Here is a 24,351-nt window from a genome sequence, read left to right as displayed (position 1 = left end):
GTTATTGGCCAGCGCATGGACACTCACCCTCCTTTGATTGGACTTTGAACTTATCCCACAGTAGTGGCACCATGTCATGTACCGTGGTGTTTAAGTAGCAGCCTACTGCGGTCTACCGTTGGTACCAGTATACCGTGCAACACTACTCCACACACAGTCTCTCCCTCTCTCATACTCTCTTCACACACGCACACACACACACAAAGACACGCATTTCTGCCCTGACATTTTTTGTTGTGCGATATCGCCACCGCGCTGCAGTCCTGCATGCCTCCCAAACTCCACACCCTCTCACCTGCCTGTGCGCACTCCTCTCTCTCTCGCTCGCTCCACTTAAGCCCAATCAATTAACAATAAATTGATTTTTTTTATGACGGAAGAGCCGCACGCCGATGGTTTTAATTAATGGATCGAAGAGCCGCACACTGATAGGCAAAGAGCCGCATGCCGCTTGCGAGCCGCGGGTTGGCCACCCCTGTTGTACATCATAAAAAGCAGTATGCCCAGTGCAAAATGCTCTATAGCACCTGATACATTCAGTCTGACACATTCAAAGAAAGAAAGAAAGGCGGTGTGAAAAAAAAAAAAATTCAAAGAAACTTAAAAACACTTAATGGGCCTCTACTCTGTCTCTCGATCATTGGATACTGACCATGCCTCCTTTTAGTCTTCATTCTTCTATGTGGCTTTGTCTGGCAGTTCATGGACTGCAGTCACTGCTGTATTTATTTGAGAAAGCAGTCCCACGTTACATCAGTACCCTCTTTGTACTCTCAGGGTTGAGAGTTTCGTAAAAGTTATCATTTTTAAGAAAATTCAAGTGTTCTCTGACTTCTGTGCACTCTTTTACTCACTGTGTCTGTCCACATATGATATAATGAAACTCTTGTATGATTTCAAAGGAATTTCAGGCTGAATCTTTGTAGGTTTCTTGGAGTTTGAAAATGTTTGTGCCTTGATTTGCTGCACAATTAATACCATATTTATTAGTTGTTATGATATATATAATTTGTTTTGTAATGAGCAGTTACCATATTTATGGGGTCTCTAATTATTTAGTTTTGCAGGATTAAATAGACGGATCATTAATATGATTATATTTACCTTCTGCTGACTTGTTTAAAGCAAACAGGAAGCTTTGACATCCTTTAAATAGACACAAAACTCTCTATGCAGTATTTGTTTATTTTGAAGTATTACATCAGTTGTTGAGGAATGATAAACCTAAAACTTCATATGATTCCTTGTGTTTGAAAGTCTCTTCAAGCAGCTTATTAACATGATCCTTTATTGGTCTTAAGGGATTTTAAGAGTCATTAATCACCAGCAAACAACACAGCAAGGCTCATTTTGTCTTAAAGTAATTTTAACCATGTGTCATCGCTCGTGTTCTAAATGCTCCTGAGGGGGTCTTAGACAGGATTCAGATATTAGTCAGCACAAAGCAGGTAAGGTTTACAAAAAGTAAATAGACAAAATTAAAATTCAGTTTGCAAATATAAGAACAGAAGAGGAAAACACTCACACATACTGTAACACTTGCAGTTTCCTTTCTGGATATAATTAAGCAAGAGTCTAACCTTGTTAGCAACTCTTTGACATTATACTGAGCTAAATAGCTAAATGCTACCATCAGTATGCTAAAATAGCCATGACCATTGTTGCCTCTCTGGGCTCTAGTTTCCCGGCGCAGCGCAGGGTGGCGAACCCCAACCAAAGGTGCGCTAAAAGCTCGCCATCTGAAACCAGGTCTACTGTCAGCGCAGGGGGAGCGCAGCCGGTGTAAGCCGAAGTTTGGCTGACCAGCGGACAGTGCGCACACGTCACCAAAACCTCACAGGCAGGTTTCCAGAATATCAGGCACATTAACAATGCAATAAATAGCCACAAAACCACTATTCAATGCAACTATCTGCAATCAGCACATAAATGTATCTCTATATCGACTGTCCCGTCACATCTGATGTCAGATCAAAGGGGATTGGCACCGTTTGGCACGTTTGGCACGCGTAATGGAAACCCAACCTGATTTGATTAACACAGCTGCAAACTAATGAGTTCACATCCCTCTCAGCCAACCACAAACAGCCACAGCATCAGATAGGGAGTATATATTCAGCATCTGTCATCTTAGAAAAGTCAAAAGAAAAGAAACAGAGTGAGACTGCGAGAGAGAAAGAGAGAGCGCGCGCACACGAGAGAAACGCAACATTGATTTACAATTGTGGTGACCTCCTCCCAGGCTACCTTTGCATCATCAGCCCGTGGAGGTCTGCTCGCAGTTCCATATATTCGGACACTGCGAGCTTGAATCTCCCGGACCAAAACATAAGTTTCCTCCTGGGAGGAGTTTGGCTGTCTGACGCTGCTGCTCTCCTCTGCAGTGGTGAATTGAGTAAACTCTCATTAAGCCTTCGTGCGGCGCATTTAAGGGCGAGGAGAGGGGCTCATTTGATTGGTGTGATGTGTGTAAAACCCACTCCACGCCTTCTCTCCTCCCTCTTTCCGTCTTGCGCAGGTAGGAGGGACGGAGGTGGGAAAGAGGAGTAGCTGCGCCAGGCGCACGGTGTGCCAAACTTACAAAATCCGCCTGGCCACACCCAGTTGGCGAAGCGCAGGTGCTCTGCGCCCCCACCGCGCCCGGTCTGCGAAACTAGAGCCCACAGTCTTTATGAAAATTGTATGCCCATTGGCCATTGTGTCTTTGTTGCCCTGCTCTCTGCCTGTTTTTTTTTGTTTGTTTGTTTCTCTCCCCACCCTTCCTCTCTGCCCTCTCCTGTCAATTCCACCCTGGCAACGGAATGTTGTACTTGACTGGTCAAGAGTCGGATGCATTCATGAATAGCCACTCTGAGCTCCAGAGCACACTCTGACACAAACTGCACTGTTTGTAAATTTAGAGCACTATTGTAATATACTGTCAGGTTATTCAGAGCACCACACTCTCAGAGCACCATAGTGTACTGTCTGAGGAAATGTAGCAGCAGAGCCCCAAATGCAGTGAAAGTGAAACGTAATGATTCGTTAGTTCATATAGAAATAGAATGCTTCATTTACAGCACTACACTTTTATGTGGGTAGGCTATGTAAGCTCAGTACAGTTACAGGAATATCACTGACCGACAATCTGTCGTTCTTTGAGGGGCAAGTAGCAGACATCCCAGTTACCTCTGCTGCCTTGTGCTGTGTTTAAGTGATGTCAGAATAATCTGTGTTCCTGATCAAATTTAATGGCTCATTTGATCCTATGGCCAATGGCCTTTGCTGGCAGAGATCTTGATTCAAGTCTGATCTAATCGCTTCTTGTTCACTCATTGTAGCAGGCAGTGTGAGGAGGACCCTACATAAACAGCAAGTGGGAAAAGTTGGGATTCATGAGCACTACAACTATAACCCGTTACATACCGGATACTAAAATCTGTTTAAAAAGATTGATTTTTGCCCAAGACTACTCAATGATTAGACTGAATAGGTTTAAACTGTGATTTGTCGGTCTATAGGCATACTTTCCATAAATGCAACATGCTATTTTATTTTTATATCTAAAGTAATTGTAATAGCCTACTGGTAAGCACTTTTCAATTTGCTAGTCAAGATTTGAGAGCTTTTAAAGTGAAACTGTGTAACTTTTGAAATAACAGGTTGCTACTTACAGATGAAAAGGTAACTTTGTAAGTATTCAACGCAGCCTTGCTCATTTCAAAACTTCATCTTTCATAACCAGTAGTTTATGGTGGTGCACAGCACAAGACACATATATAAGAAATGAAAGTTCAGTGAGTCAAGAACATGTTGGCATAACTCTTGTGTCTCAAGAGTGTCTGCACATTCACGGAAATATTTTCTTTTCTCCCACAAATATGTGAAGTAGGAATGTATGAATGGGTTTGAGACATGGAGGGCATCAGTATAAGAATGAAATGTAGAAAAATAAAAATCTTGCGTATAGAATTTGAAAAACTGTGCTCATATTCACTTATGCACATGTTTCTGTGAACACTTGGAGCTGCTTCACACTCACAAACAGGAGGAAGGCCGCTGGCCTGCAAGCCATTCACACTAACAAGATTCACCTACTTTAGCTCCTCACAGCAACACTGAGCGTCCAACAAAAACCTGCCTTTGGAAAATAAAAAAAGGGAAAGAAACAACAACAAAGGAACACTGCTGGCAGAGAAGAATTTATTGATTTATTCTTTATGCTAACTGGAGTTTGCAGTTGCACAAACAAACAGCACTTTTCTTTTGTTTCATCCCAAGTCCCGCCCCTAAATCATTCTGACCCCAATAAACAATATACTTTTGAAAATACAAAAGCATCTCTGATGTTGATCCGAAAGTTTCTATCCAATTTATGCAGGTGTGTTCTGTGTGTGTGTGTGTGTGTGTGTGTGTGTGTGCGCGCAGACTAAAGGGGATGCAGAGATCCAGCCCTACTGTTCTCTCACCTGGGGCTTCTAACTAGCTCGGAGAGTACGGTCATATGGCTCGCAGGTACCGCAGGGCAATTACACAACTATCATTTGCTGGAGACTACCTTTGTCTTTGATGTTGTTCCTCAAACAACAATGCCTTCCTTCTCTTCATCCCCCACTGGTACTCACAGAGTGTTAATTACCAAGGCGATTACCATCTGCATCCAAACCATGGTTTCCAAACGGTGGGCTAAGATCCTGATGTGGGTCGCACACAGCTCTGAGAGGGACTGTGAGTTAGGTAGAAAGTGAATATCATAGTTAGATGATAAACTGGGTTTTACTCAGGCTGATTTTTTGTTTTAAATATAAAAACAGACAAGAACAAAGCAGTGACATGAGCAGGAAAATGATGCTAAACTTATGCTACAGAAGCATAAACCATTTCCTCCCTTTTTTTGATGAGAAAAGGTCACCAAACTGTTGCTACAACTTCAAATGTCTTAAACATTTTACCCAAATGTCTCTCTCTGAAGCTGTTGAATGTCTCCTCTTTGTTCACCTGCTAGTCACTGATCATGCATGACTACCTATAGAGTACAGTCAGACAGAGGTGGGGGACTCGAGTCACATGACTTGACTTAGGTCAGAATCAAGTTGCAAATGCCCGGGGCCGTCTGGTGGAAGGGCAGAGAGGGGGGGAGCTAAAGGAAGAAGGTGTATTTTCAGATTTTGCCGTTTTTGTTTTTGCCTTTTCGAGATCTCTGCCTAACCCAGCTTTAAGTACACAATTTGTAGTACCATTAATTTATGACAGAATCGGCTATCTGGAATTTGGAAGAAGTAGCATACATATAGTATTTCAGCCCCTACTGTAGGTTAAGGGTTTTTTACCAACCCAGCCCATTATGAGAGCCTATCTGCCCTGTCTGACCTGCAAAACTAATGGGTTAATCAATTGTATTAGGCCTACATACTAGAGGGAAATATTTTTTCTGCATATAATGGCAGTAGAGATTTAAATATGTCAGAGTGGAAAAAATGGATAACAGAAACCCAGCAGCACTGGTGGCAAAGCTGCTTGCTGTTTGTGGAAGAGGAGGTGGAAGGTGGACTATTGCATAATATTTCTTTAAATTAATAACTTACTCAGGATGCTGGTTTGTCACTTAATAACCCACCTGCCTGAAACACGCAATAATTTCCAACATGTACTCATCCCAAGTCTTCACATATTGCTGCTTTGTCAATGGCCTCTCATGTCTACATATTACGTGCTGGGTATCCTTCTGAGTCTGCTATTGATGTTCCAGGATGCCACTACCAGTGCCGGGATAATAACAAAAGCACATGATTAGGTTTAGAAAAAGACAACTTGGTTTGACATTCAGGAAGCAAACACGGAGCACCAGGGTGAAAGTCTGGAGTTTGTCTGCCCCATCAACCAAACCCCTCCCACCCACCCTATAGGAACTTTCCAGCTCCTTATATTATGTCGTTAACGGCAGTGATTCAACCTGACACTGTTCAGTGGCATATCATACCGCTGCAACAGGTGCCATTCCAGCTAACTGGCAACATATCATAACAACTTGAAAGGTTACGTCTGGCTGCATTACGTATTGATGCCACCCCGCCGTGTATCATGTGAATGATGGCTTTTGGTGTCAGGTGTCTTACACCAAAATTATTGACAAAGCGGTGGTATTTGACAACTTTGGAACAAGAACATGCTATATTTTGTAACAAGCTTATCCAAAATGCCTGACCAGTGGGTTGTGGTTCGACCCTGCACATCACTACTCTGCTGCTTTGATTTTAACCACTCTTTTTTAAAATATGTCTCATGCGAGTCCCCCAACTTAATGGAAGAGCAACACTAAATCACTGGAGTACCTTTTTAAGGAGCCATGCAAAAGTACCACCACTTTACATAAGAGATGTATCTCCCTCATGTAACCCTGTAATGTTGGGAAAACAGATTTGTGCTGGCTTTTGTTATGTACACACGCAATCTGGACTTTTACAGGAAAATGTAATTAGTGAAGTTATGGTAAATAAAATGATGATCACTGTAAGGCCAACAGGCCATATTTATGAACATAAAACTGATCATACTTTGATAAAGTGTCGGTTTCCGTGAGAAAATGTTGTAATCCTTCCAATAAAGTGCTGGGTAAACAGAGTTATGCTTGGTTTACCTTCCATTATAAAACACACACACACACAGACACACATTCACACACATCACTTTGTCACCCCGATGCCAAGAACAGATATGCCCAAGGATTTTTATTTTTTTATTTTTTTTTTTAGGCTGAGCACATCGCCAGCACAGTGGGAATGCATTATTCAAATAGATCTTTGTTACTCCTCCAAGATGATTGTGGCACAATCAGCCATGAAATAAGTTTGCTGTTTTAAAAGTGTTATTCTCCCTCCAGGTCTCTCAGGTGTAGCTTTGTATTCAGGTCGGCTTGCCTGCGCCAAAAATCAATCTCAATCAAAGGTGGCGAGGAGTTTATCATAAATTATCATGAAAAGGGTTCCCACTCAGTAGATGCTTAATTACAATCTCATTTGAATAAGTTTGCATATTAATGAGTTTGGAATGAAAATGGTTTGTGGGGTTTGTGATGGGGGGCCGCGGGGTAACCCACGGCGATAATGACGGTCCTTTAAAATGTATGCGATATTATTGCTGGTGGAGAGCCACACTCTTGTCTCTCTCCCTCCACACACACACACACACACACACACACACACACATACGTGTCTACATATGCAGGCACCCATAGAAACACTCAGGCATATGCTCAAACACACTCGCAAACAGACTCACACACACGCAGGTTGTACACACATTAGTGCGAGCACACGCACACTCAGGGGCGTTATAATATGATTAATGGGGGAGTGTCTCTGACATTAATAAACTATAACCAAATTAAAGACTTCATTAGTCTCAACTTGGGCTCAGTGTTTGGTCACACAGTGAATCAGCACTGTGTGATATTTGCCTTGCATTACTTCCTTTTATCCCTTTCAACACCACATAAGTTTACTTTGAAATAAAGTCCTTCTGCCAGATTCTGACTGCGACACTGATATCTGTGAAGGTTTTTGTGTTTTTCAAATGGTCACATTCTGCAAAGTCTGGATGAGGTATGAATCTGTGTGTGAAATGGATGTTTGGAGATACTCACTCACTCTCCAGTGAGAGTAACGTTTTTATCCATTTGGATGATTTAGATCAGCTTGTGTGTTGATTTTAAGCACATAATGCAGGGGCATTTTAAGTTTAGTCAATTTTCTAATTTCCCAGTCCCTAAAAGACAGTAATCAGTGGACAATAACAGGGCAGTGCTTTACAGTGTTTCTTGACAACCATTTGTGGTGGAAACATTGTCTTGTCGATGTAAAATTTTTGTCTTTTTCAACCCATAAAAGGGTTATATTCCCTAATCCTTGAATTTATCAAAAAAAAAAAAACAAATACACACAAAAATAACTGTAATGGTGCGTTTCTACTCTACATGCCCTTATAAGTAATAATAAGAAAGATCATCTGATTAGGATACTTTATTATGTCATTTTTGTCTGTCCATTCCAATGGACAAAGGATCTGAAAGCAGAAACAGACTTTAACAGAACTTTTTTTTTTCAGCAAAAAAAGCGAGTTTATTTCTTTTTCATGAATAGTTGATTCATATTAATGAATAAAGCGATACTTTAAAACACATTCCATTTTTATTTTGTATTGTATTTTTTTATCACTACTCAAAATATCCTATATTTCTGAAATATCTCCAGAAAACAGTATGTTGGAAACCTCTTGAGATAAATATATTCTGTGTGCATAATCAATATAAGCTGATCGTATTATTTTCTAGTGACACTCAGGTCCCCTGTCCATTGCAGTGGAGGGATATAATTAAAAAAAATCTCAGGTAAAAGCTGCAAATCTTTCATATGAAATTTTAATGTATAGGTAATATAACATATCATGTTTACTTTTAACACAGATTAAACACAAATTATGTACTTTTATGATATGATTAATAGACTGAAACGTGCCTTGTGCTCCTTTGCCTCATGGTCAGCCATGCTTTTTTAAAAAGGGGTGTGGCTCTACTGCAGTCCACTTTAGATGAGGTGGAACACTGTGATTGGCTTGTAAATGTCACATCAAATTAGTCTGTGCATTTGGGTGGAGTCAGATAACAGTAATCATAGACCTAGACATCCTAGAAATGTTACGTCAATTGGAATGGACGGTAGATCTGAACGAGATAATATGGAAATACATAGTTTTCGCTGGACAGCGACAATATACAGTTTTATCATGTATAATATCTGCAGTGTGTAGTTTTTATGATCAAATGTTTACTGCCTTCTTAAGCACAACATATAATAAAGATACAGACTAATACAATGACCAAACAAGCCAAAACAGCGGAGCCACAGGATATTAAAGCATTTAGATAATAGATATTCAAGGGCAGATATGATATCCATGCATGCTCTTACTGTCTCTTACCGACTTAGGATGTGCTCTGTTTAACTTAGCTGTTGTATGTCGAAAGTTTGCCCTTTTTTTGTTTTCTTTTCCAAGGCAAGAATCCACTTTGGCCGATAAAGAGAGACTCAGAGTGTATGACATTACACTCTGACATTTTTGCAGCCGCAAAGCCTGCAAACAGCTTATGTTGATTAAGGGTAAAGAGTGAATTGTCATTTAGAAAACAGAGATGGATTCGGAACGGCGATCAATCCAGCCACATCTGATAAAGAATCATTAACTTATTTCCAAAAGGCAGCAATGAGACGGCCGTCCCATAACATATGTAAAAATGTCCCTGAAGCAGAGATGTGTTTTTATATGAAATATGACACCATCTGTGAAATTCATCATGTCTTGGGTCCAGTTTAATATAGCACTGGTTGCTACCTACAAGCATGGAGTCTATTAGCCAGTACTGTCAAGAGATACTTATTGACATACTTCAATAGGATGGCTCTAACAAGTGTAACAATCATGAGTCAAAAGCTGAGTTTATCCACTTCAGCCAAATCTTTAAATGATTAAACATGCAGGTACAGGTGATCCAGACGTCTTTTCTCCTTCTTTGATCTAAGTTCCAAACAATAATCACGGTGAAACTGGATTGAATCGTGACTTGCAAATGCCGTTAGTTCAGCAGGAGGACGGTGCCATCTGCATGACAGACTAGCCTCACAGAATGAGAGGAATTTAATGGTCCTTAAAACAAGATCACCTCGTCCTTCCAAAATGTATATAAAAAAGCCCTACCTCTGGCAGCGCTCACTGAGCACAGCGTGTGTGTTTTCTTTATGTATTTCTGAATATCCACTCCTGTCAGCACCCATATATAGAGACTTAAAGAGTTTATCCCTGCTGCTAATCTGTGATGACCCATTTATCTGCTGCTCTGTGGGGAAATAACGCAACACAATGGGAAGAAAGCGGAGTCTCACTGCACCCATCATCAATGTCTGAGGAAAAAAAAATCCCTACAATTCATATTTGGGGATTTGATGTCAGAATTTATCAAAACGTGTGTGTCAATTTAACAAATGAATGTAGATTCATGTTAAGAAACACAAAGTGAAATTTGTTGATATAACTATATATATCTATATCTATATCTATATCTATATATTTTGTGAAATAACGTGGCTCTTGTGGGCATTTAGCGTGCATGTGGCTTTTCTATTAGCTACAGAAACAGGATTAATGGCTGTGTTTGTCATGTGATTTATCTGAGACTGAAGATGAAGGGCGTTTTATGTTTTTATTTTTATTTTGTGGCTACATATTATATGTAATAGGTTATGTTCTTTTTGACAAATGTGCAATCACTACTGAAACTGTGTTTTTCGGTATAGTAAAAGCCTATGTGGTAACACTTTAACCCCATGTGTATCATTTCTAAACAGTTATAAAGACTTAAAGTTATAAGCAGATATAAGGACATTTTATGAGTTTATTTAGATTCCTGTTGTTGATTATAACTTCTCTTATGAAGCATGTATAACATCAGTTGATGAATGACTGATAACATAATATAAAACAGTTGCAGTCATACTTAATGACTGGATTATATACAAATTCTTACAGGTCGTAGAAAAGCATGTATTTGCTGTTAATACATTTCTGTCTCATGAAAATCCTCATTCTCCAAAAGTGCTTTGTTTTTAACTTTGTGGAAATGTCCATTTAGCTAATCCCGTGGGTTTTAAATGATTTATTTTTCCTAAGAAATGTAAGATGCTAATCCTTCAAATGTTTCAAAAATCATTAATTTTGGAGATATTTGGTTTTACTTTGACAGAATCATTTACAGGCAGGTTTAAAACTGTTCATGTGCAGAAAACTCCCGATGACATAGCAAAAAAAAAGAGAGAAAACACTCAAGGTGCACTTACTTGATTTATTATGCAGCTTTCAGTTTCATGGCATGGTCTTTATCAGCAGATGGAGTTTGCTCAGTTGGCATGAAGAGTGAAGAAATGTCATGCTACATTATTTTTAAAGGATTTAGGCGTATGAAATAAACATGATTTAATGATTTATAGAATATTTTGATCATTTTTAATTTTTTAACTTCTGAACTTACCCTATGCCAGAAAACAGCCTTCTCACACACAAGAATCCATAACTTCAAACAATTAAAAGATGTGATAAAAGCCCTCAAAATCTAAAACGAACAGTGCATATTGATAACGTCAATGTAAAAACATAATCATTGTTGTTTTAAAACAAATTTTTTTGTGAAAAACTAATCAGGCATAAAAGGAGTTAGCTATATCACAAAGACTCATGTCTCACTTCCCGGTTTCCAACAAGGCAGGGATGCAGCACAAGTACTGGTAAGCTTTCTATTCTTTGATAAATTAATTGAATAATATTGCTATCAGGTGGATCTCAACCATAATAGGTCTAATTTGTACCCCCTCAAAATCTAAACTAAATAAGAATTATGATTTAAAAATCAGTGTTTTCACTGGCATCAAGGGGAAGTCTTTGCAACTTTGAAAAATAAAGTGGCTCCTCACTCTAACTGCTGAGAAATTAATTAATATATAACTTTTTGTCAAGTCCGTAAGCAGTCAACTTCGTCAGATCTTACCTCTGACATCCATTATGTTTGCTGCTCAAGAAAACATTAAATCACTGGGAGGTTGGCCCATTACAAGGTTTAATGGGCAAGACTTTGATCTTTTAAAATACATTTTCACAACATAACTGAAGGGTAAAAATCAAAACCCCAAGGAAATAAGGTTTTGTCCCAGTTCATAAGAATGAGTCAAAGAGATTTCCACTTTAAACTAATGCAGAAGAGGCACAAAATGTTTGCAGAAAAATCCACCAGAATGCAGGAAATGAACTGTCTGATGCTCAAAATTTCCTGATGGAGAACCCCCAACTCCCTGTTTCATACATGTCCACCCCAACGTTGAAAAAAAACCTACACCCTTGAGTAGTTAATGACTAAATGTAACAATATAATTATTAAATATAACATGAATACTTCATATTTTTTATATTCATGTAAAGACATTTTCTAAGATTACAGCTGAGCTTCAGTTTAATGTCTGTCATTCATTACCTGCTGCAGATGCTTCATATCTCTACTTAAACTATCTACATTAAATTAAAACCATTAATTGTTTATATATTGCTAATAAAGGTAAAATTGTGGGATTAATATAAAGTGTTTCCCTACTACTACTACGCTGTATTCTCAGAACTGTGTTAATGTTCTTTAACTGTTCAAAAGCCAGATTGGATGTAATTGCTGCAGCTCAACAAGCTGACATGAAAATAACTGCGCTGACTATTTCAATGTGTGATTTTGCAAATATAACACTTTGTGCAAAAATAAATCCTGGAGTCACAGTCGTGATAAAATGCTTCACCCATAAAATCCAACAGCAGTCAATGGAGATTGATTTAAAATAAATCTTTTATCTTAGTGAGTCTAAAAAGGTGTGTAAAATGAGTAAAGGTGCTTTCATCCTGCACTCCATCCGTGCTTATTAGACCCACTACGAGAAGATAATGAGTGCACTGTAAACATTATGTAACACTCCATAATGCATAATGCTCCACATAATGCTTTAAGTAGAGTGTCACCTTTGTTCTCCATAGGAAGCGTGCTTAGTGGAGCTCAATTGTTGTGAACGACGTGCTGTGTCCCCCTGCAATGGAACAATACAGCTGTCAGCGCGAGCTGTAACAGCGCCGTATGTGTAGTTCGACAGGAATTCAACACTGCCTGGGAGACCTTGGGCTTTCAAGAAAAGAGAGAAATAAAGGCAAGGAGAGGGAGGAAAAGTGTGCAGCGTCCAATCTAGTGAAGGAGAGGATCATTCATCCTTGATACAACAGCAGGGACTAGTGGTGAAAGATGGCAACGTATACCTACTTTTCTCCTCTGTTGCCATTTTCCTTTCATTCTCGTCATCTTTGTTTACCTCTCCTCTCATTCTCAATCACTCTCCTGTTGTTTCTTTTCTTTTTTTCCTCCCCTTTCCTCCCATATTCACCTCCCAGACTTGACCTTTTCCTCTGTTTGCAAGATTATTACGGCTACAATTATTACAGATTACGCCAAGGGAAGAGGAGAGAGTGTGTGTGTTGTGTTGTGTTGTGTGTGTGTGTGTGTGTGTGTGTGTGTGTGTGTGTGTGTGTAAGTGCACACACACACACACACACACACACACACACACACACACACACATAAAGCATCTTTTTATTAGATCTGTACAATAGCGCGTATTGACTTCTCATATCACCTAAAGGGCAACACCCATGAAATAGAGGAATTATATTTCTATTCTTTTTTATTGAGTATGCATGTGGGAATTGCTTCCCCCCCTTTTCACTAGCGGTTGCTAATTTTACACACAATTTATATAAACTGTTAGAGAAAATGAATTACATTTTTTCACTTTTCCCTCCTCACTTGATTCAGAAAGCAGCTTTGACCTCTGACAGGGACACTTTTGAGAATATCGCCTTTAACTTCTTTTAAAAACAGCTTGTTTTTGAGAAATGAAACATGCATTCCCTTTATTTTTTTGTCACTATTTGTATTTTTTGACACACAGTATCATAAATCATCATATTTGACTGTGTATTTCGCAGCATGTTGATGAGCAGAAGCCAAAAAGACGGGAGGTGGAGAGTGTTCAGCTGTGTGGAAGAATCTGAGTTTAATCAGAGCTGAGGGCAAGCAGATTAATTACACCACGACTTATACACACAACACCTAAAGTACACGCTTCGTGTTCACACACACACACACACACACACACACGCACGCACACACGGACGCACACATGAGCAGAAGTAGACACCGGTGGCCTTGGCTAATAAAGACAGCATGCTAATGAGCAAGTGTAGCCCTCCGTTAAAAAAAAAAAAAAAGAACGAAAAAAGAAAACAGCCGCGGAGCAAATAATTCATAAAGTCATATTGATCTGTGAGTAGAGACGTTAAGCCTCCATTAAGGGCAACAAAAGGAAAGCATCATGCTTCATCAACAGGAGAAGCTAAAGGGAGAAATGTGAGATCACAGACAGATTGTCATTAAGGGCGTCATGTGACATCCTCGCACATGCACACACTCGTCATGTTTGCACTCATGCACACATGATCACAATGACAGCAACACACACACATACACAGACAGACAGACACAAGTATGTGTGCTGCCCTCACACTGTAACACAGAAGGAGAGGAGGGGAGAGAGAGAGGGGAAAAGACAATAATGAAAGATTAAGAGGAGGAGAAGGAGAACAAGAAGGGAGGGCTCCTCTAATAAATCAGAAAAACACGCAGCTCCCGTTTGTTTGGTGATGGACTCAGGCTGAGCTTTTATGAGTGTGCTGCGATCTTGCAGCACGCCACATGAATACTAAATCTTTACTGTTAAATAGCCACGCTCAGCATGGTCACCATGACGGGATGGGACTGAAGCAACAGAGAAAACTAATTCAGTGTACATGGATTCAAAGGAAAATGGAGACTTTTTGGATTAAAATGTTAGTTGACTCAAACTGCAAAAAAATAAAAAAAATCAATTCTCTCCTTTATGTGGTATCCAGCAATATAGAAACTTTTTATTTTATTAGACTTGATTTTGTGACATCCCTTTTTGAGATTTCTGCCTCCTCGCTGATTGAGTTAATTGGGTATTTATTATAATACAGTTCTTAAACTTAACTGTAAAATAAATTGTTGAACGGTTACACCCTTTATGTGGTCCTACTTACCACACTAGGGCCGGATCTACTAAAGGTTTGCATGCATAAAAACTATATAAAAACTGATTTACTAACAGTGCGCACTAAGGGTTGCGTCTTTCAAAGGTACAAAATAGCGCGTCTGCATCCAGTTTGTACGTTTGCCGCAATGAATATACAATATGGGGCGTTTACACACAATTGTGCATGGCTGGGAGGAGAAAATGTAAATATATTAATTGAGCACACGCAAAGTGATTTATCAAACCTGAAAGCAATTTTGCTAATAGAAACTGCGTCTATATTTAACATGTCTCAAAGGTAGGTGCAAACGGTTTGTAGACCTATGTAATTGCGCACACAAGGCTGTGGTTATTGTCACAAGAAGGAGACGTCTAGAGCTGTAGTTAACCAAAGAAAATCTTGGTCGACTAAAGTCACACATAATCTTCAACTTAACGATTAGTCGTGGGAAAAAAAAACTGTCACTCTGCAGTTACACCTCCAAAACACTAGTCAGTGGTGGAGGACTGTGTTAAGTGCTGTAAAGTTTAGTTCAAATCAAACTTTATTTATATAGTTGATTCAAAACACACATTAAATATGGCATAATAGAGACAATTTCAAACACAAGTACACAAATTGGCTTCACTATAAATCGCAGAACTGACAGACAAACACTTGTCTTTATCTGGACACATTTCCCGCACCAATCCGACATGCTAACGTTATTAGCACAAGTCTATGGCATTTTACATTGTATAAATTAGCCTAGCGTCTAGTGATCTTTTCCTCTTCTCATATAAAGCCAGGGACAACAGCAACATGTAACAAAGTTAACGGTACATAATTTGGCTCCATTACAGCTCACAACATTCACCGACAAAACAACTGTCTTATACTAAACACATTTTCCAAGCAAATACAACATGCTAACGTTATTAGCACCAGCCAATGGCATTTTACATGGTATACATTAGCCTAGTGACGAGCGGAGATTTCCTCTGCTCATATGAAGCCACAATAAATCCCGAAGTTTAAATCCCTGAAGGATAAATCACACATAAGACTAAAATGCTATTTTAGTGGAGGCTTTCCTGTCTTCACAATTTATTGTTTCTTATCTGTGAAATACAAGTAAATACAAGCTTTGTTTCCACTGAGGAAAATGGTGTCCGTATACAGATACGGACAGGAGGTCTGCGTCACCGCGCTGAGTGTAGGGTGGGCGAGTCCAACTTTCTGTCAACAACGGGGGTGTTTTGAAAACACCCCCATTTTCACAGGTAACTTAGCCTGCCCCCCCGTGGCAGGAAATAATGGATTAATCCTGGAAAGCTGCTGATGTAGCACTTTTCTCCTTATGAAAGTAACATGGCGAATATTCAACCAATGAGAATTTGGTCGGAAGAGAGCATAGCGAACAAATAATTGACTAGTCGACCAGACTATAGCCCTAGAGACGTCGAAATGATGAAAGAAGATGCAGAGAATGCATTTTTCACCCTCGTGTGAACATTTTTGGAATGTGCGAGGAAACAATCATACAACATATTGCCTATCCAGCTTTACCATTTTGGAGCTGTTGGAAGAACTCAGAGCAGATTTGGAGCCAGCCACGAGAAGGAGTCACGCAATACCTGCAATGACAAAACTCCTTGCAAGTTTACATAGTTTTGCATCTGGGTCATTACAGCGTACTGTAGCTATTACAGCTGGGATCTCCCAGTCCCGTTTTTCACGGGTCAGTACACAGTTCTTTTATTCTGAGAAACAGTTTTCTGTTTTCCAAGTTGCGAGATGGTAAGTTTGGAGATGGCTGGCCTGTAGGTGAGCCAAATCCTTTGAAAAATCATTTATTACATTAAAAAACAAGAGCATGTTTCATATTGATTCATATGTTTTTTAAGGTGATAGTGCATACCCCCTACACCCCTTCCTCCTGACACCTGTTCTCAACCCGACCACTGCCAGAGAAATAAGGTACAATGAGGCCCATATCCGCACACGGAATATTGTGGAGCGCACCTTTGGAATCCTGAAGAGCAGGTTCCGTTGTTTGGATCGCACTGGAGGAGCACTGCTGTACAGGCCAGAAAAAGTGGCCCAGATTGTAGTGACCTGCTGCATGCTACATAACATCGCCAAGCAACACAGGCTGGAGCATGATGCCATGCCGGAAGAGAACGCCGACCTGCACCCCCCCGTATGGAGCAACAACCCAATGCTGCAGGGACGCAGACACGCAGCAATCTCATTCGAAGTCACTTCTTGTGAGCTGTTTGGTATATGCAATTATTTTTCTATTTTCATTCAGTAATATGTAATGCAGAAACATATGCTGTAGATTAGAATACGAGTGCAAGACCGTTCCCTCTGGCTAGTGTGACCCAATAAACTGCAGAGCATTGCAAAGTTAAGCAAATCAACATTTATTGAAAAAAAGATGATTGAAATCACTTTCTAGATTCCAAACATTATTATCAAACAAAATGCTCAGTCTCATTAACGTCTAATTATGTTAAGCCACGCAAAATCATATCAAAGACACATTGTTTCAGTCACAAAATATATTAGGCTATAGCTCTAACATTTATCATGGCAAAAAACAAAACTAAACAGCTCTTTATCATATAGCCTATTTTGAAAATATAATAATAAATTTTATTTAAAGACGCCTTTCTAACACTCAAGGACACCGTACAATGAGTTAAAAAATACAGAACAAACAATAAAACCATGAGAAATACACAATATGACTTTAAAATAGATTAACATTAAAATTAAAATTAACATTGAAATTGGACAGTGCAATTGAGATCATATGGACAAAGCAATCTTAAACAGATGACTTTTGAGTGTGGATTTAAAGAGTGGAAGTGATATTTCTGAGTTCGGGTGGTATTGAGTTCCAGAGCCGGGGAGCAGAGCTTGCTCCCCATGGTGGTGAGGGGAGGGACAGTCAGATGGATGGAGGAGGAGGATCTGAGGGTACGGGAGGGAGTGGCAGCATGGAGGAGATTGGACAGATATGGAGGGGCAAGGTTGTGGATGGCCTTGAATGTTAACAAGAGGAAAATATGATCCGTGGATTATGATAAAGCTTCATAGTTATAACTGTTTGTTTTTTTCCTGACAGAAGCATTTATTAAGCCTGCCGTGGTGATTGTATCTTGAAATGGTCAGCGTTAATGGTGTAGCTTTCAAACGATATGTGAGTAAACCACTTAAATAACAACAAATACAGCTGTTGTTTTACATATCATAATCATCAAAAATCACCTTAGGTGGGTCCGTAGGCAGGCAATCGTATTTCTGAAAGTTAAAGTCCCTTTAGGGTGGGCGGGAGGGGAGGTGGATGGGTCAAACAAACACCTGACTTTGACCCAGGAGACCAGTATTAGAGACCAACAATCAACAACACTGGCTGCGGCATTTGTGCCACTCAAAATTAGGTGTTTTTTTAATGACATCTGCAATTCTTTCCAAACCATAACCAAGTTGTTTTGCCGCATAAACCTATCTGCTGACCTCCTTCTTCTCCAACCCCTTCTGCTTTAAGAAGATTCTGTCCAATCAGCAAAATATGACAAGTAGAGATAAGATCATGAGTGATACTTTTCTGCAAAGACGTATTCATTACATTGCATCTATTCATTGACAGATCTGTTACTTTATGTTTGAATGGCAGACTTTGTATTGTAATACTGTAAATATTTTTGAATGAATTATGCTGATATAATGGATGCTTGGGCTCAATATGGTCTATGTATGAATATACATAATGAAGATGAAATTATCTCAAAGCTGTGTTGTAAAAACTTTTTGAGAGCATCATTTATCATATCATATCATATCATATCATATCATATCATATCATATCATATCATATCATGTTATGTAGGTACAGTTTGAGTTATGATTACCAGTGCTATTGTTCACATAGTTGCCTGTGTACTTTGTGTGTACCTGAAAAATTGAATAACTAGACTATTCCACTAGGGGCAGATCAAGGCTGAGAAATGGCTAAAATGACATACCCAAATTAAAATGACTGTAGCTTCTGAACCGCTCTGACTACATGCATGCATGAGGTCTTGCCAGAAAGAAAACTCCCTGAAGTTTCTTGTGAAAGTATCAGAAACACTTTAGGTAATACAGAGACAGAGTAATGGGCCTCTGAAGTCAATAAAAAATTGAAGATTCTGCATAAATAAAATAAAAAATGTGTTTCAGGATGAATAACTGTCTGTGGCTTCATCTGAGCAGGTAAATGACACTATGGGGCTGTAGGCACACTATCAATGAACATTTGCAAGTCGGTCACTCGGCTTCAAAACAGTACTGTCAGTGATCAAACAACACTCAGCCAGCTTCAAACATTGTACCTTATTGAAATCAGGTGTGATTGTGATAGCTGATGTTGTTCTTGACACAGAAACACTATAAAATATCACCAAATAAAGCCATATTAAACATGAAAGTTATGATCCCACTTTCTAGATGGTATATCTCAGCCAAAAATAGTGGTAGGAGTGAGACTCTTACCTTTTATAAAACAGCTACGTGCCTCCTAACAGCTCCACATAAGATCGTGAGTAATCCTTTAAAGGGGAACTAAACCCCCCTCTCTGGGCATTACTCCGCCCACAGCTTGATTTCAAAAAGTTCAGAAAAGATGGGCGGAGCTGAGGGAAGGAGGGGGGGGAGGGGGTGAGACAGGCGAGCGGCTGAGGAAGGGGGCGGAGTTAAGATCGCCCTCGCTGCGGGGAGCGAGGTCCCTCTCCTCGCTCCACACTTCGACTTATTTTCATTGTGCCGATGGTGGCTTGGAAAACCGCCCCTAACTGTGTCACATGGGCAGAAGGGAAGGCGGCCGGTTCTATTTCTCCCTCTCTGGGAGCCTGGGCTCAGAGCAGCAGCCCACCGCATCCATCCACCCCTCCCTCCCTCGCAGCCCGGCCGCACATACACCCCCCCGAGGCTCGGCTCTCTCTGCGGACAGAATGGTTTTATAGTAAGGGGAGGAGTAAAGGGAGGAGGGCAGGCTTTAGTGTGGACGGTTAGTGACGTCATTCGCCTCGAAAAAGAATCATTCGCCTCCAATGTAATGTAATGTAAATTCAAGTGTAGTAACCAGATTTCAAGCTGTAGAGGGCACTCCATACCACATTTTTAAAATAAAATGTAGATTTTCAACAGTTTGCACTAAACTGTCAAGATTTTGAGCAGGATCAGTCAGTAACACTACTATACAACCAGAAACAATGATTATCAGCTGAAAAAAATGGTTTTAGGGTTTAGTTACTCTTTAACTTTTCCTGTCGAAAAACGTCATGACATGACTTGTCACCACTCATCGCAATTTTTGGACTTGTGTGTGTTTAAGCTGCTCTGGTGCGAAATACATAATAAATAAAAGAAAAATTATGTTATTTTTGAAAAGTTGAGAGCTTCCTGAATCCGGCAATACCAAAGATCACATGGTTTGATGACGTAGTGCGCCTGGGAGATACCATTAAACAGAGGAGGAGGGGAGTGAGGACGTCGGTGTCCTGGTGGAGTTAGAGAGGTTACGAAAGTCTGATTTTGAAAAAAGACTTCAAAATCTGAGATATGCAGAGGTTACCACACTGTTCATGATGAGTTCACAGCAAAATGGAATGATGGATTAGTTTCTCTTATAAAACTTTCTGCCATTGTTGTTGTTGTATTGTTATATTGTATTTTGTGGACAGAAAGCATTAGCTGCTGAGGACACTTAGAGCCAATGCTCTTATAGGATACATTGGGTAGCCATAACAACACAAATGTGTAGTTAAAGGGAGGTATGTCTAAAGCTTCAAGCTGCACTTTAAGCCCTTTTCATTCCCAGATTATCGAATATAGACAAGGTCATTTTTGACACAGAAAGCAACTGACACAGTATACAGAGCCAGAAAGTCTGTCTAGGGTAGGTGAATGAGTCACACAGAGCATAGTCTGAGTGGGCGGAAGTTCGCTGCATAGATCAGCCTCTCACTGGGCGGAACGAGCCACCCGCTGAGGTCCCGCCCTACCACCTCCAGTTGTGTAGCAGTTTTAAAGGCGCTGTATGTAAGAATGTGGCCAAAACGGTTACTGCACTCAAATTCAAAATACTGCCGCGAGTCGTGTCTGCCCCCCCTCCCCTACAGGATCGAGGTTGCTGGACAGCGGCACGCTGGAGACTGATTTGTTTGCCCACGGGTGGCTGCCGTGTCCTTGATCTGCGGTTTTCCAGCAGACCATTCGAGCAAGTCCGGCTTCTCTGCTGCTAACGCTGCTGCCGGGATACAGCTGAGGAGACTGCTAATGCTATGTACTGGGACACTGCTAATGCTGCTTGCCGTGCTGCTGTAGCTCAGTCGTAACTGTAACTGATGCTGAGACTCTACTGACTGCGTGACTGGTAGACGCCAGTGGGTGGCGCAACAGGCCAAAACACAAATTCAAAACATAAACATGATTTGCAGACCGCAAAAATGCGAATATTCTGGCCGTACTATTGTTGTCAGTGAGATCAGTATGTTATATGAACATTATTCCTTTACGACGGATTTTACGTCTATTTGCTTTAGATTTCTTACATATAGCTCCTTTAAAGCGCACCGTTGCTGTGGCACCGCCAAGAACGATTGTGATTGGTTGAAAGAAATAAAAAAAGCCGGGGCGTTTTTTTCTCTAATCTTAAAGTGAGAGTCGGCACAGCCAGACCTTTCCTTTCTTGAGAAAGGTCTGGTGAGCGAGACTACACAGAGCAAGACTTTCACCCACTTAGATCACTTGCATGACAGCGTGACATCATGTACCTATTTCAACCCAAAATATGATGTTTTACAAAACCTAACCAAGTTTTGTTGCGTAAACCTTACCGTGACAACATGTTCTATCCCAGCAGACAGTTGTTTGTCTCACAGAGATGGCAAAGGATGCTTTGGTGTTGGTATCACATACTGAGGGGTGTATTTGGGATGAGAACATGTTGCAAATATAGGTCTGTTAACAATGGATCAAATGACTGCTTGAATGGGGTCACTCAAAATTACAAACCCACAAATAATTAACACCTTTCTCTGGATTTTCCTCTGCTGTATGGAGCCTCTTAGCATCTCTCAGCTGATTCTTTTGGTTGTACGGCTCACTCTCCCACTCTTACTCACTCTCACTCTTTTTTTTAGCAACAGCAGGCAACTGTTTAGAATGCAAAAGATCTGATAAACCAACAGGACACTACCTGCCCAGCACCAAACAGCAGACAGATAAAGTTAGTGACCAGCTGATGAACATAGTGTAGCATTTAGCACGGACTGCCCATTCTTGAGATGAGGGCCAAAATTCCGAACACCTGAAAGTAGGAAGACTGTCCCACTGATTCAAAAGCCCAATCTGTACCACAGCCCATTATCTCGAAAACAAAAACCCATTGCTCCAAAGCGCCATTTTTCCAAGGAAACTCTCCCAAACAGAAGCACGTGGCTAATATCTATATCTGACTGGCTAGTAGTCATTCGTACTCGTACTTTCATTGGTTGGGTCTGTTAGATTTTGGCATGAGAAGTGAGATTGGTTAAAGTAAGGGTAAGGATATAAAAGTAAGCCAGTAAGAGGCAGAGTTCACCATTGGAAGGTCTGTTTGATTTTTGGGATCCTGGCCATAGGATGGTCTTTCGTCTAATGGGACATTTTTGGGATGACTGGGGCTTCGGGATTTTTGACAGTTCAATAGCATGGCTACTATTCAGCAGCTAAAGAGCCAGGTATTTTTTCCAGGAGTTGGTTGAGACCAAACCAGAGCTAAAAGTAAAGTAAATACTGGACATACAGTGGAACAGTCACCTGAAAGATGCTAGTACATTTACAAGGTGATGATTTTTTTTTTTTTATGTTGTGTTTGCTGCTCTTAGCAACTGTATATTTTCTTTTGCTTCCTTTTGTTTGAGTGAACTGGCCTTTGAAAATAAGCACAATTCATGTCTGTCATAAGTGGAATATTAACCTCTGCACAGCCAAGTGCCTTTGCTTGCTCAGGCAGTTAAACTTCTGGAGGGAGTGTAGAAGGATAATGAGTGCAAAACATTTTGAGACTTATCCAAAACTTATTGATTTTCAGATTATCAAAATGAAACACTTCTGTTTTTAATGTCTTGCAAAGAACATTGAAATGTGTTCTGTCCACTTAAGGCAGGATACTTTAGATTTTAAATCAATAAGATCAACTAGCAACAAAGACTCAAAGAATTACAAGTATTTGGTGATTTATCTCTTTCATTCTATGACTTTTATCTCTGTCACACTGAAAAAGCCTTAAATGACAAAGAAATCCATATATATTAGAGATGGCTAGCCAACCCTGGTCAGGTTTTAGTGTGCAATGCTTTAAGAGTAGCTGAGTGATGAAGTACTCTCCTATTAAGGGAAAAAATAAGTTAAAACCTATTAAATGACAAAGCAGTGTCTTCAAAAGGCATTATATATGTGAGTGTGAGTGCAAAGATAATTCAGAGGGTATGTACAGTATTTACACAAGACTATTTCTCCACATGCACATGCATGCGCACGCGCACACACACACACACACACACACACACACACACACACTCATGTGCAGGGTTGCTGGTGCATCAGAATGATTGAGATTGCCCTGGCAGAGGTCCAAACCTTGTTTTGGGTTTAGCCCATGCTGAGAGAGGAGAGCAGAAGCAGAGAGTGATATACTTCATCCTGGCTCTCATTAGACAACTCGGGGAACACGTCAAACTGCAATTTGTTTCCCTTGCATCCAATAAACAGCTCATTCACTGGTCAATCAGTCACCACAGCGGCTAGTCAGATTAAACCCAGCGGAGGTTGACAGAGAGAAGAGAAAAGCAGAGGAGAAAGAGGTTTAGAGGAGAGGGCAGCTGAGACAAAGACACAAAGACAATAATACTATACATGTGAAATATTTGGTCCCATTTACTGTGTAAGTAATGAGCACACCACCTGGTGGGTCATACACTGTAGTGTTTCATATTAACACCTCACAACATTTAAGGGCACAATGTTGTTGTAAAAAACATTTAAAATTTTACTTTAGGTGAAAGCAGTAGGTGATCGTCCAGGGACAAGGCACAGCTAAAAAAAATCAATGTGCAGCAGATGTTTACCGTAAATATTTATACCAAAGAACAGTATAGCTATATTTACAGTAGTGTATTTATCCCACACAGTGCAGGACATTCTGTCTGTGGATAAGTACATTACATGAACCAAACAATTACTGTCACACATTGAGGCCTACACCTTATCATGCAGAATATAAGTGTAAAGTGAGAGAGTCTCATCCAGAATAATTTGGACAGTTATTGTCTGTTAACAAGACATCACCAGTAGGGTTAGCCTCAGGATGTAGAGCTCATATGGCAAAAGCCAAAAAGGAACCAAACTGGTCTGACAACAATAAAGTCATTACACAAATGCAAGTCCATTGACCAAAGAGCCTTAGATGAGATATTGATCTATCATTTTGCATCTCTTTGTGCATTACAGTGACACTGGACAAAGAGGGGTGGATTAGACTAAATTTGAGCACTGACCTGTTGAACTTAAGTTGGATATGTGTCTTGCAATGTGTTCTCATCCCAGGTTATCAAATACCAA

Source organism: Epinephelus moara, chromosome 19 (assembly GCF_006386435.1).
Source record: "Epinephelus moara isolate mb chromosome 19, YSFRI_EMoa_1.0, whole genome shotgun sequence".
Classification (NCBI taxonomy): domain Eukaryota; kingdom Metazoa; phylum Chordata; class Actinopteri; order Perciformes; family Serranidae; genus Epinephelus; species Epinephelus moara.
Note: the sequence above shows the minus strand (reverse complement) of the source record.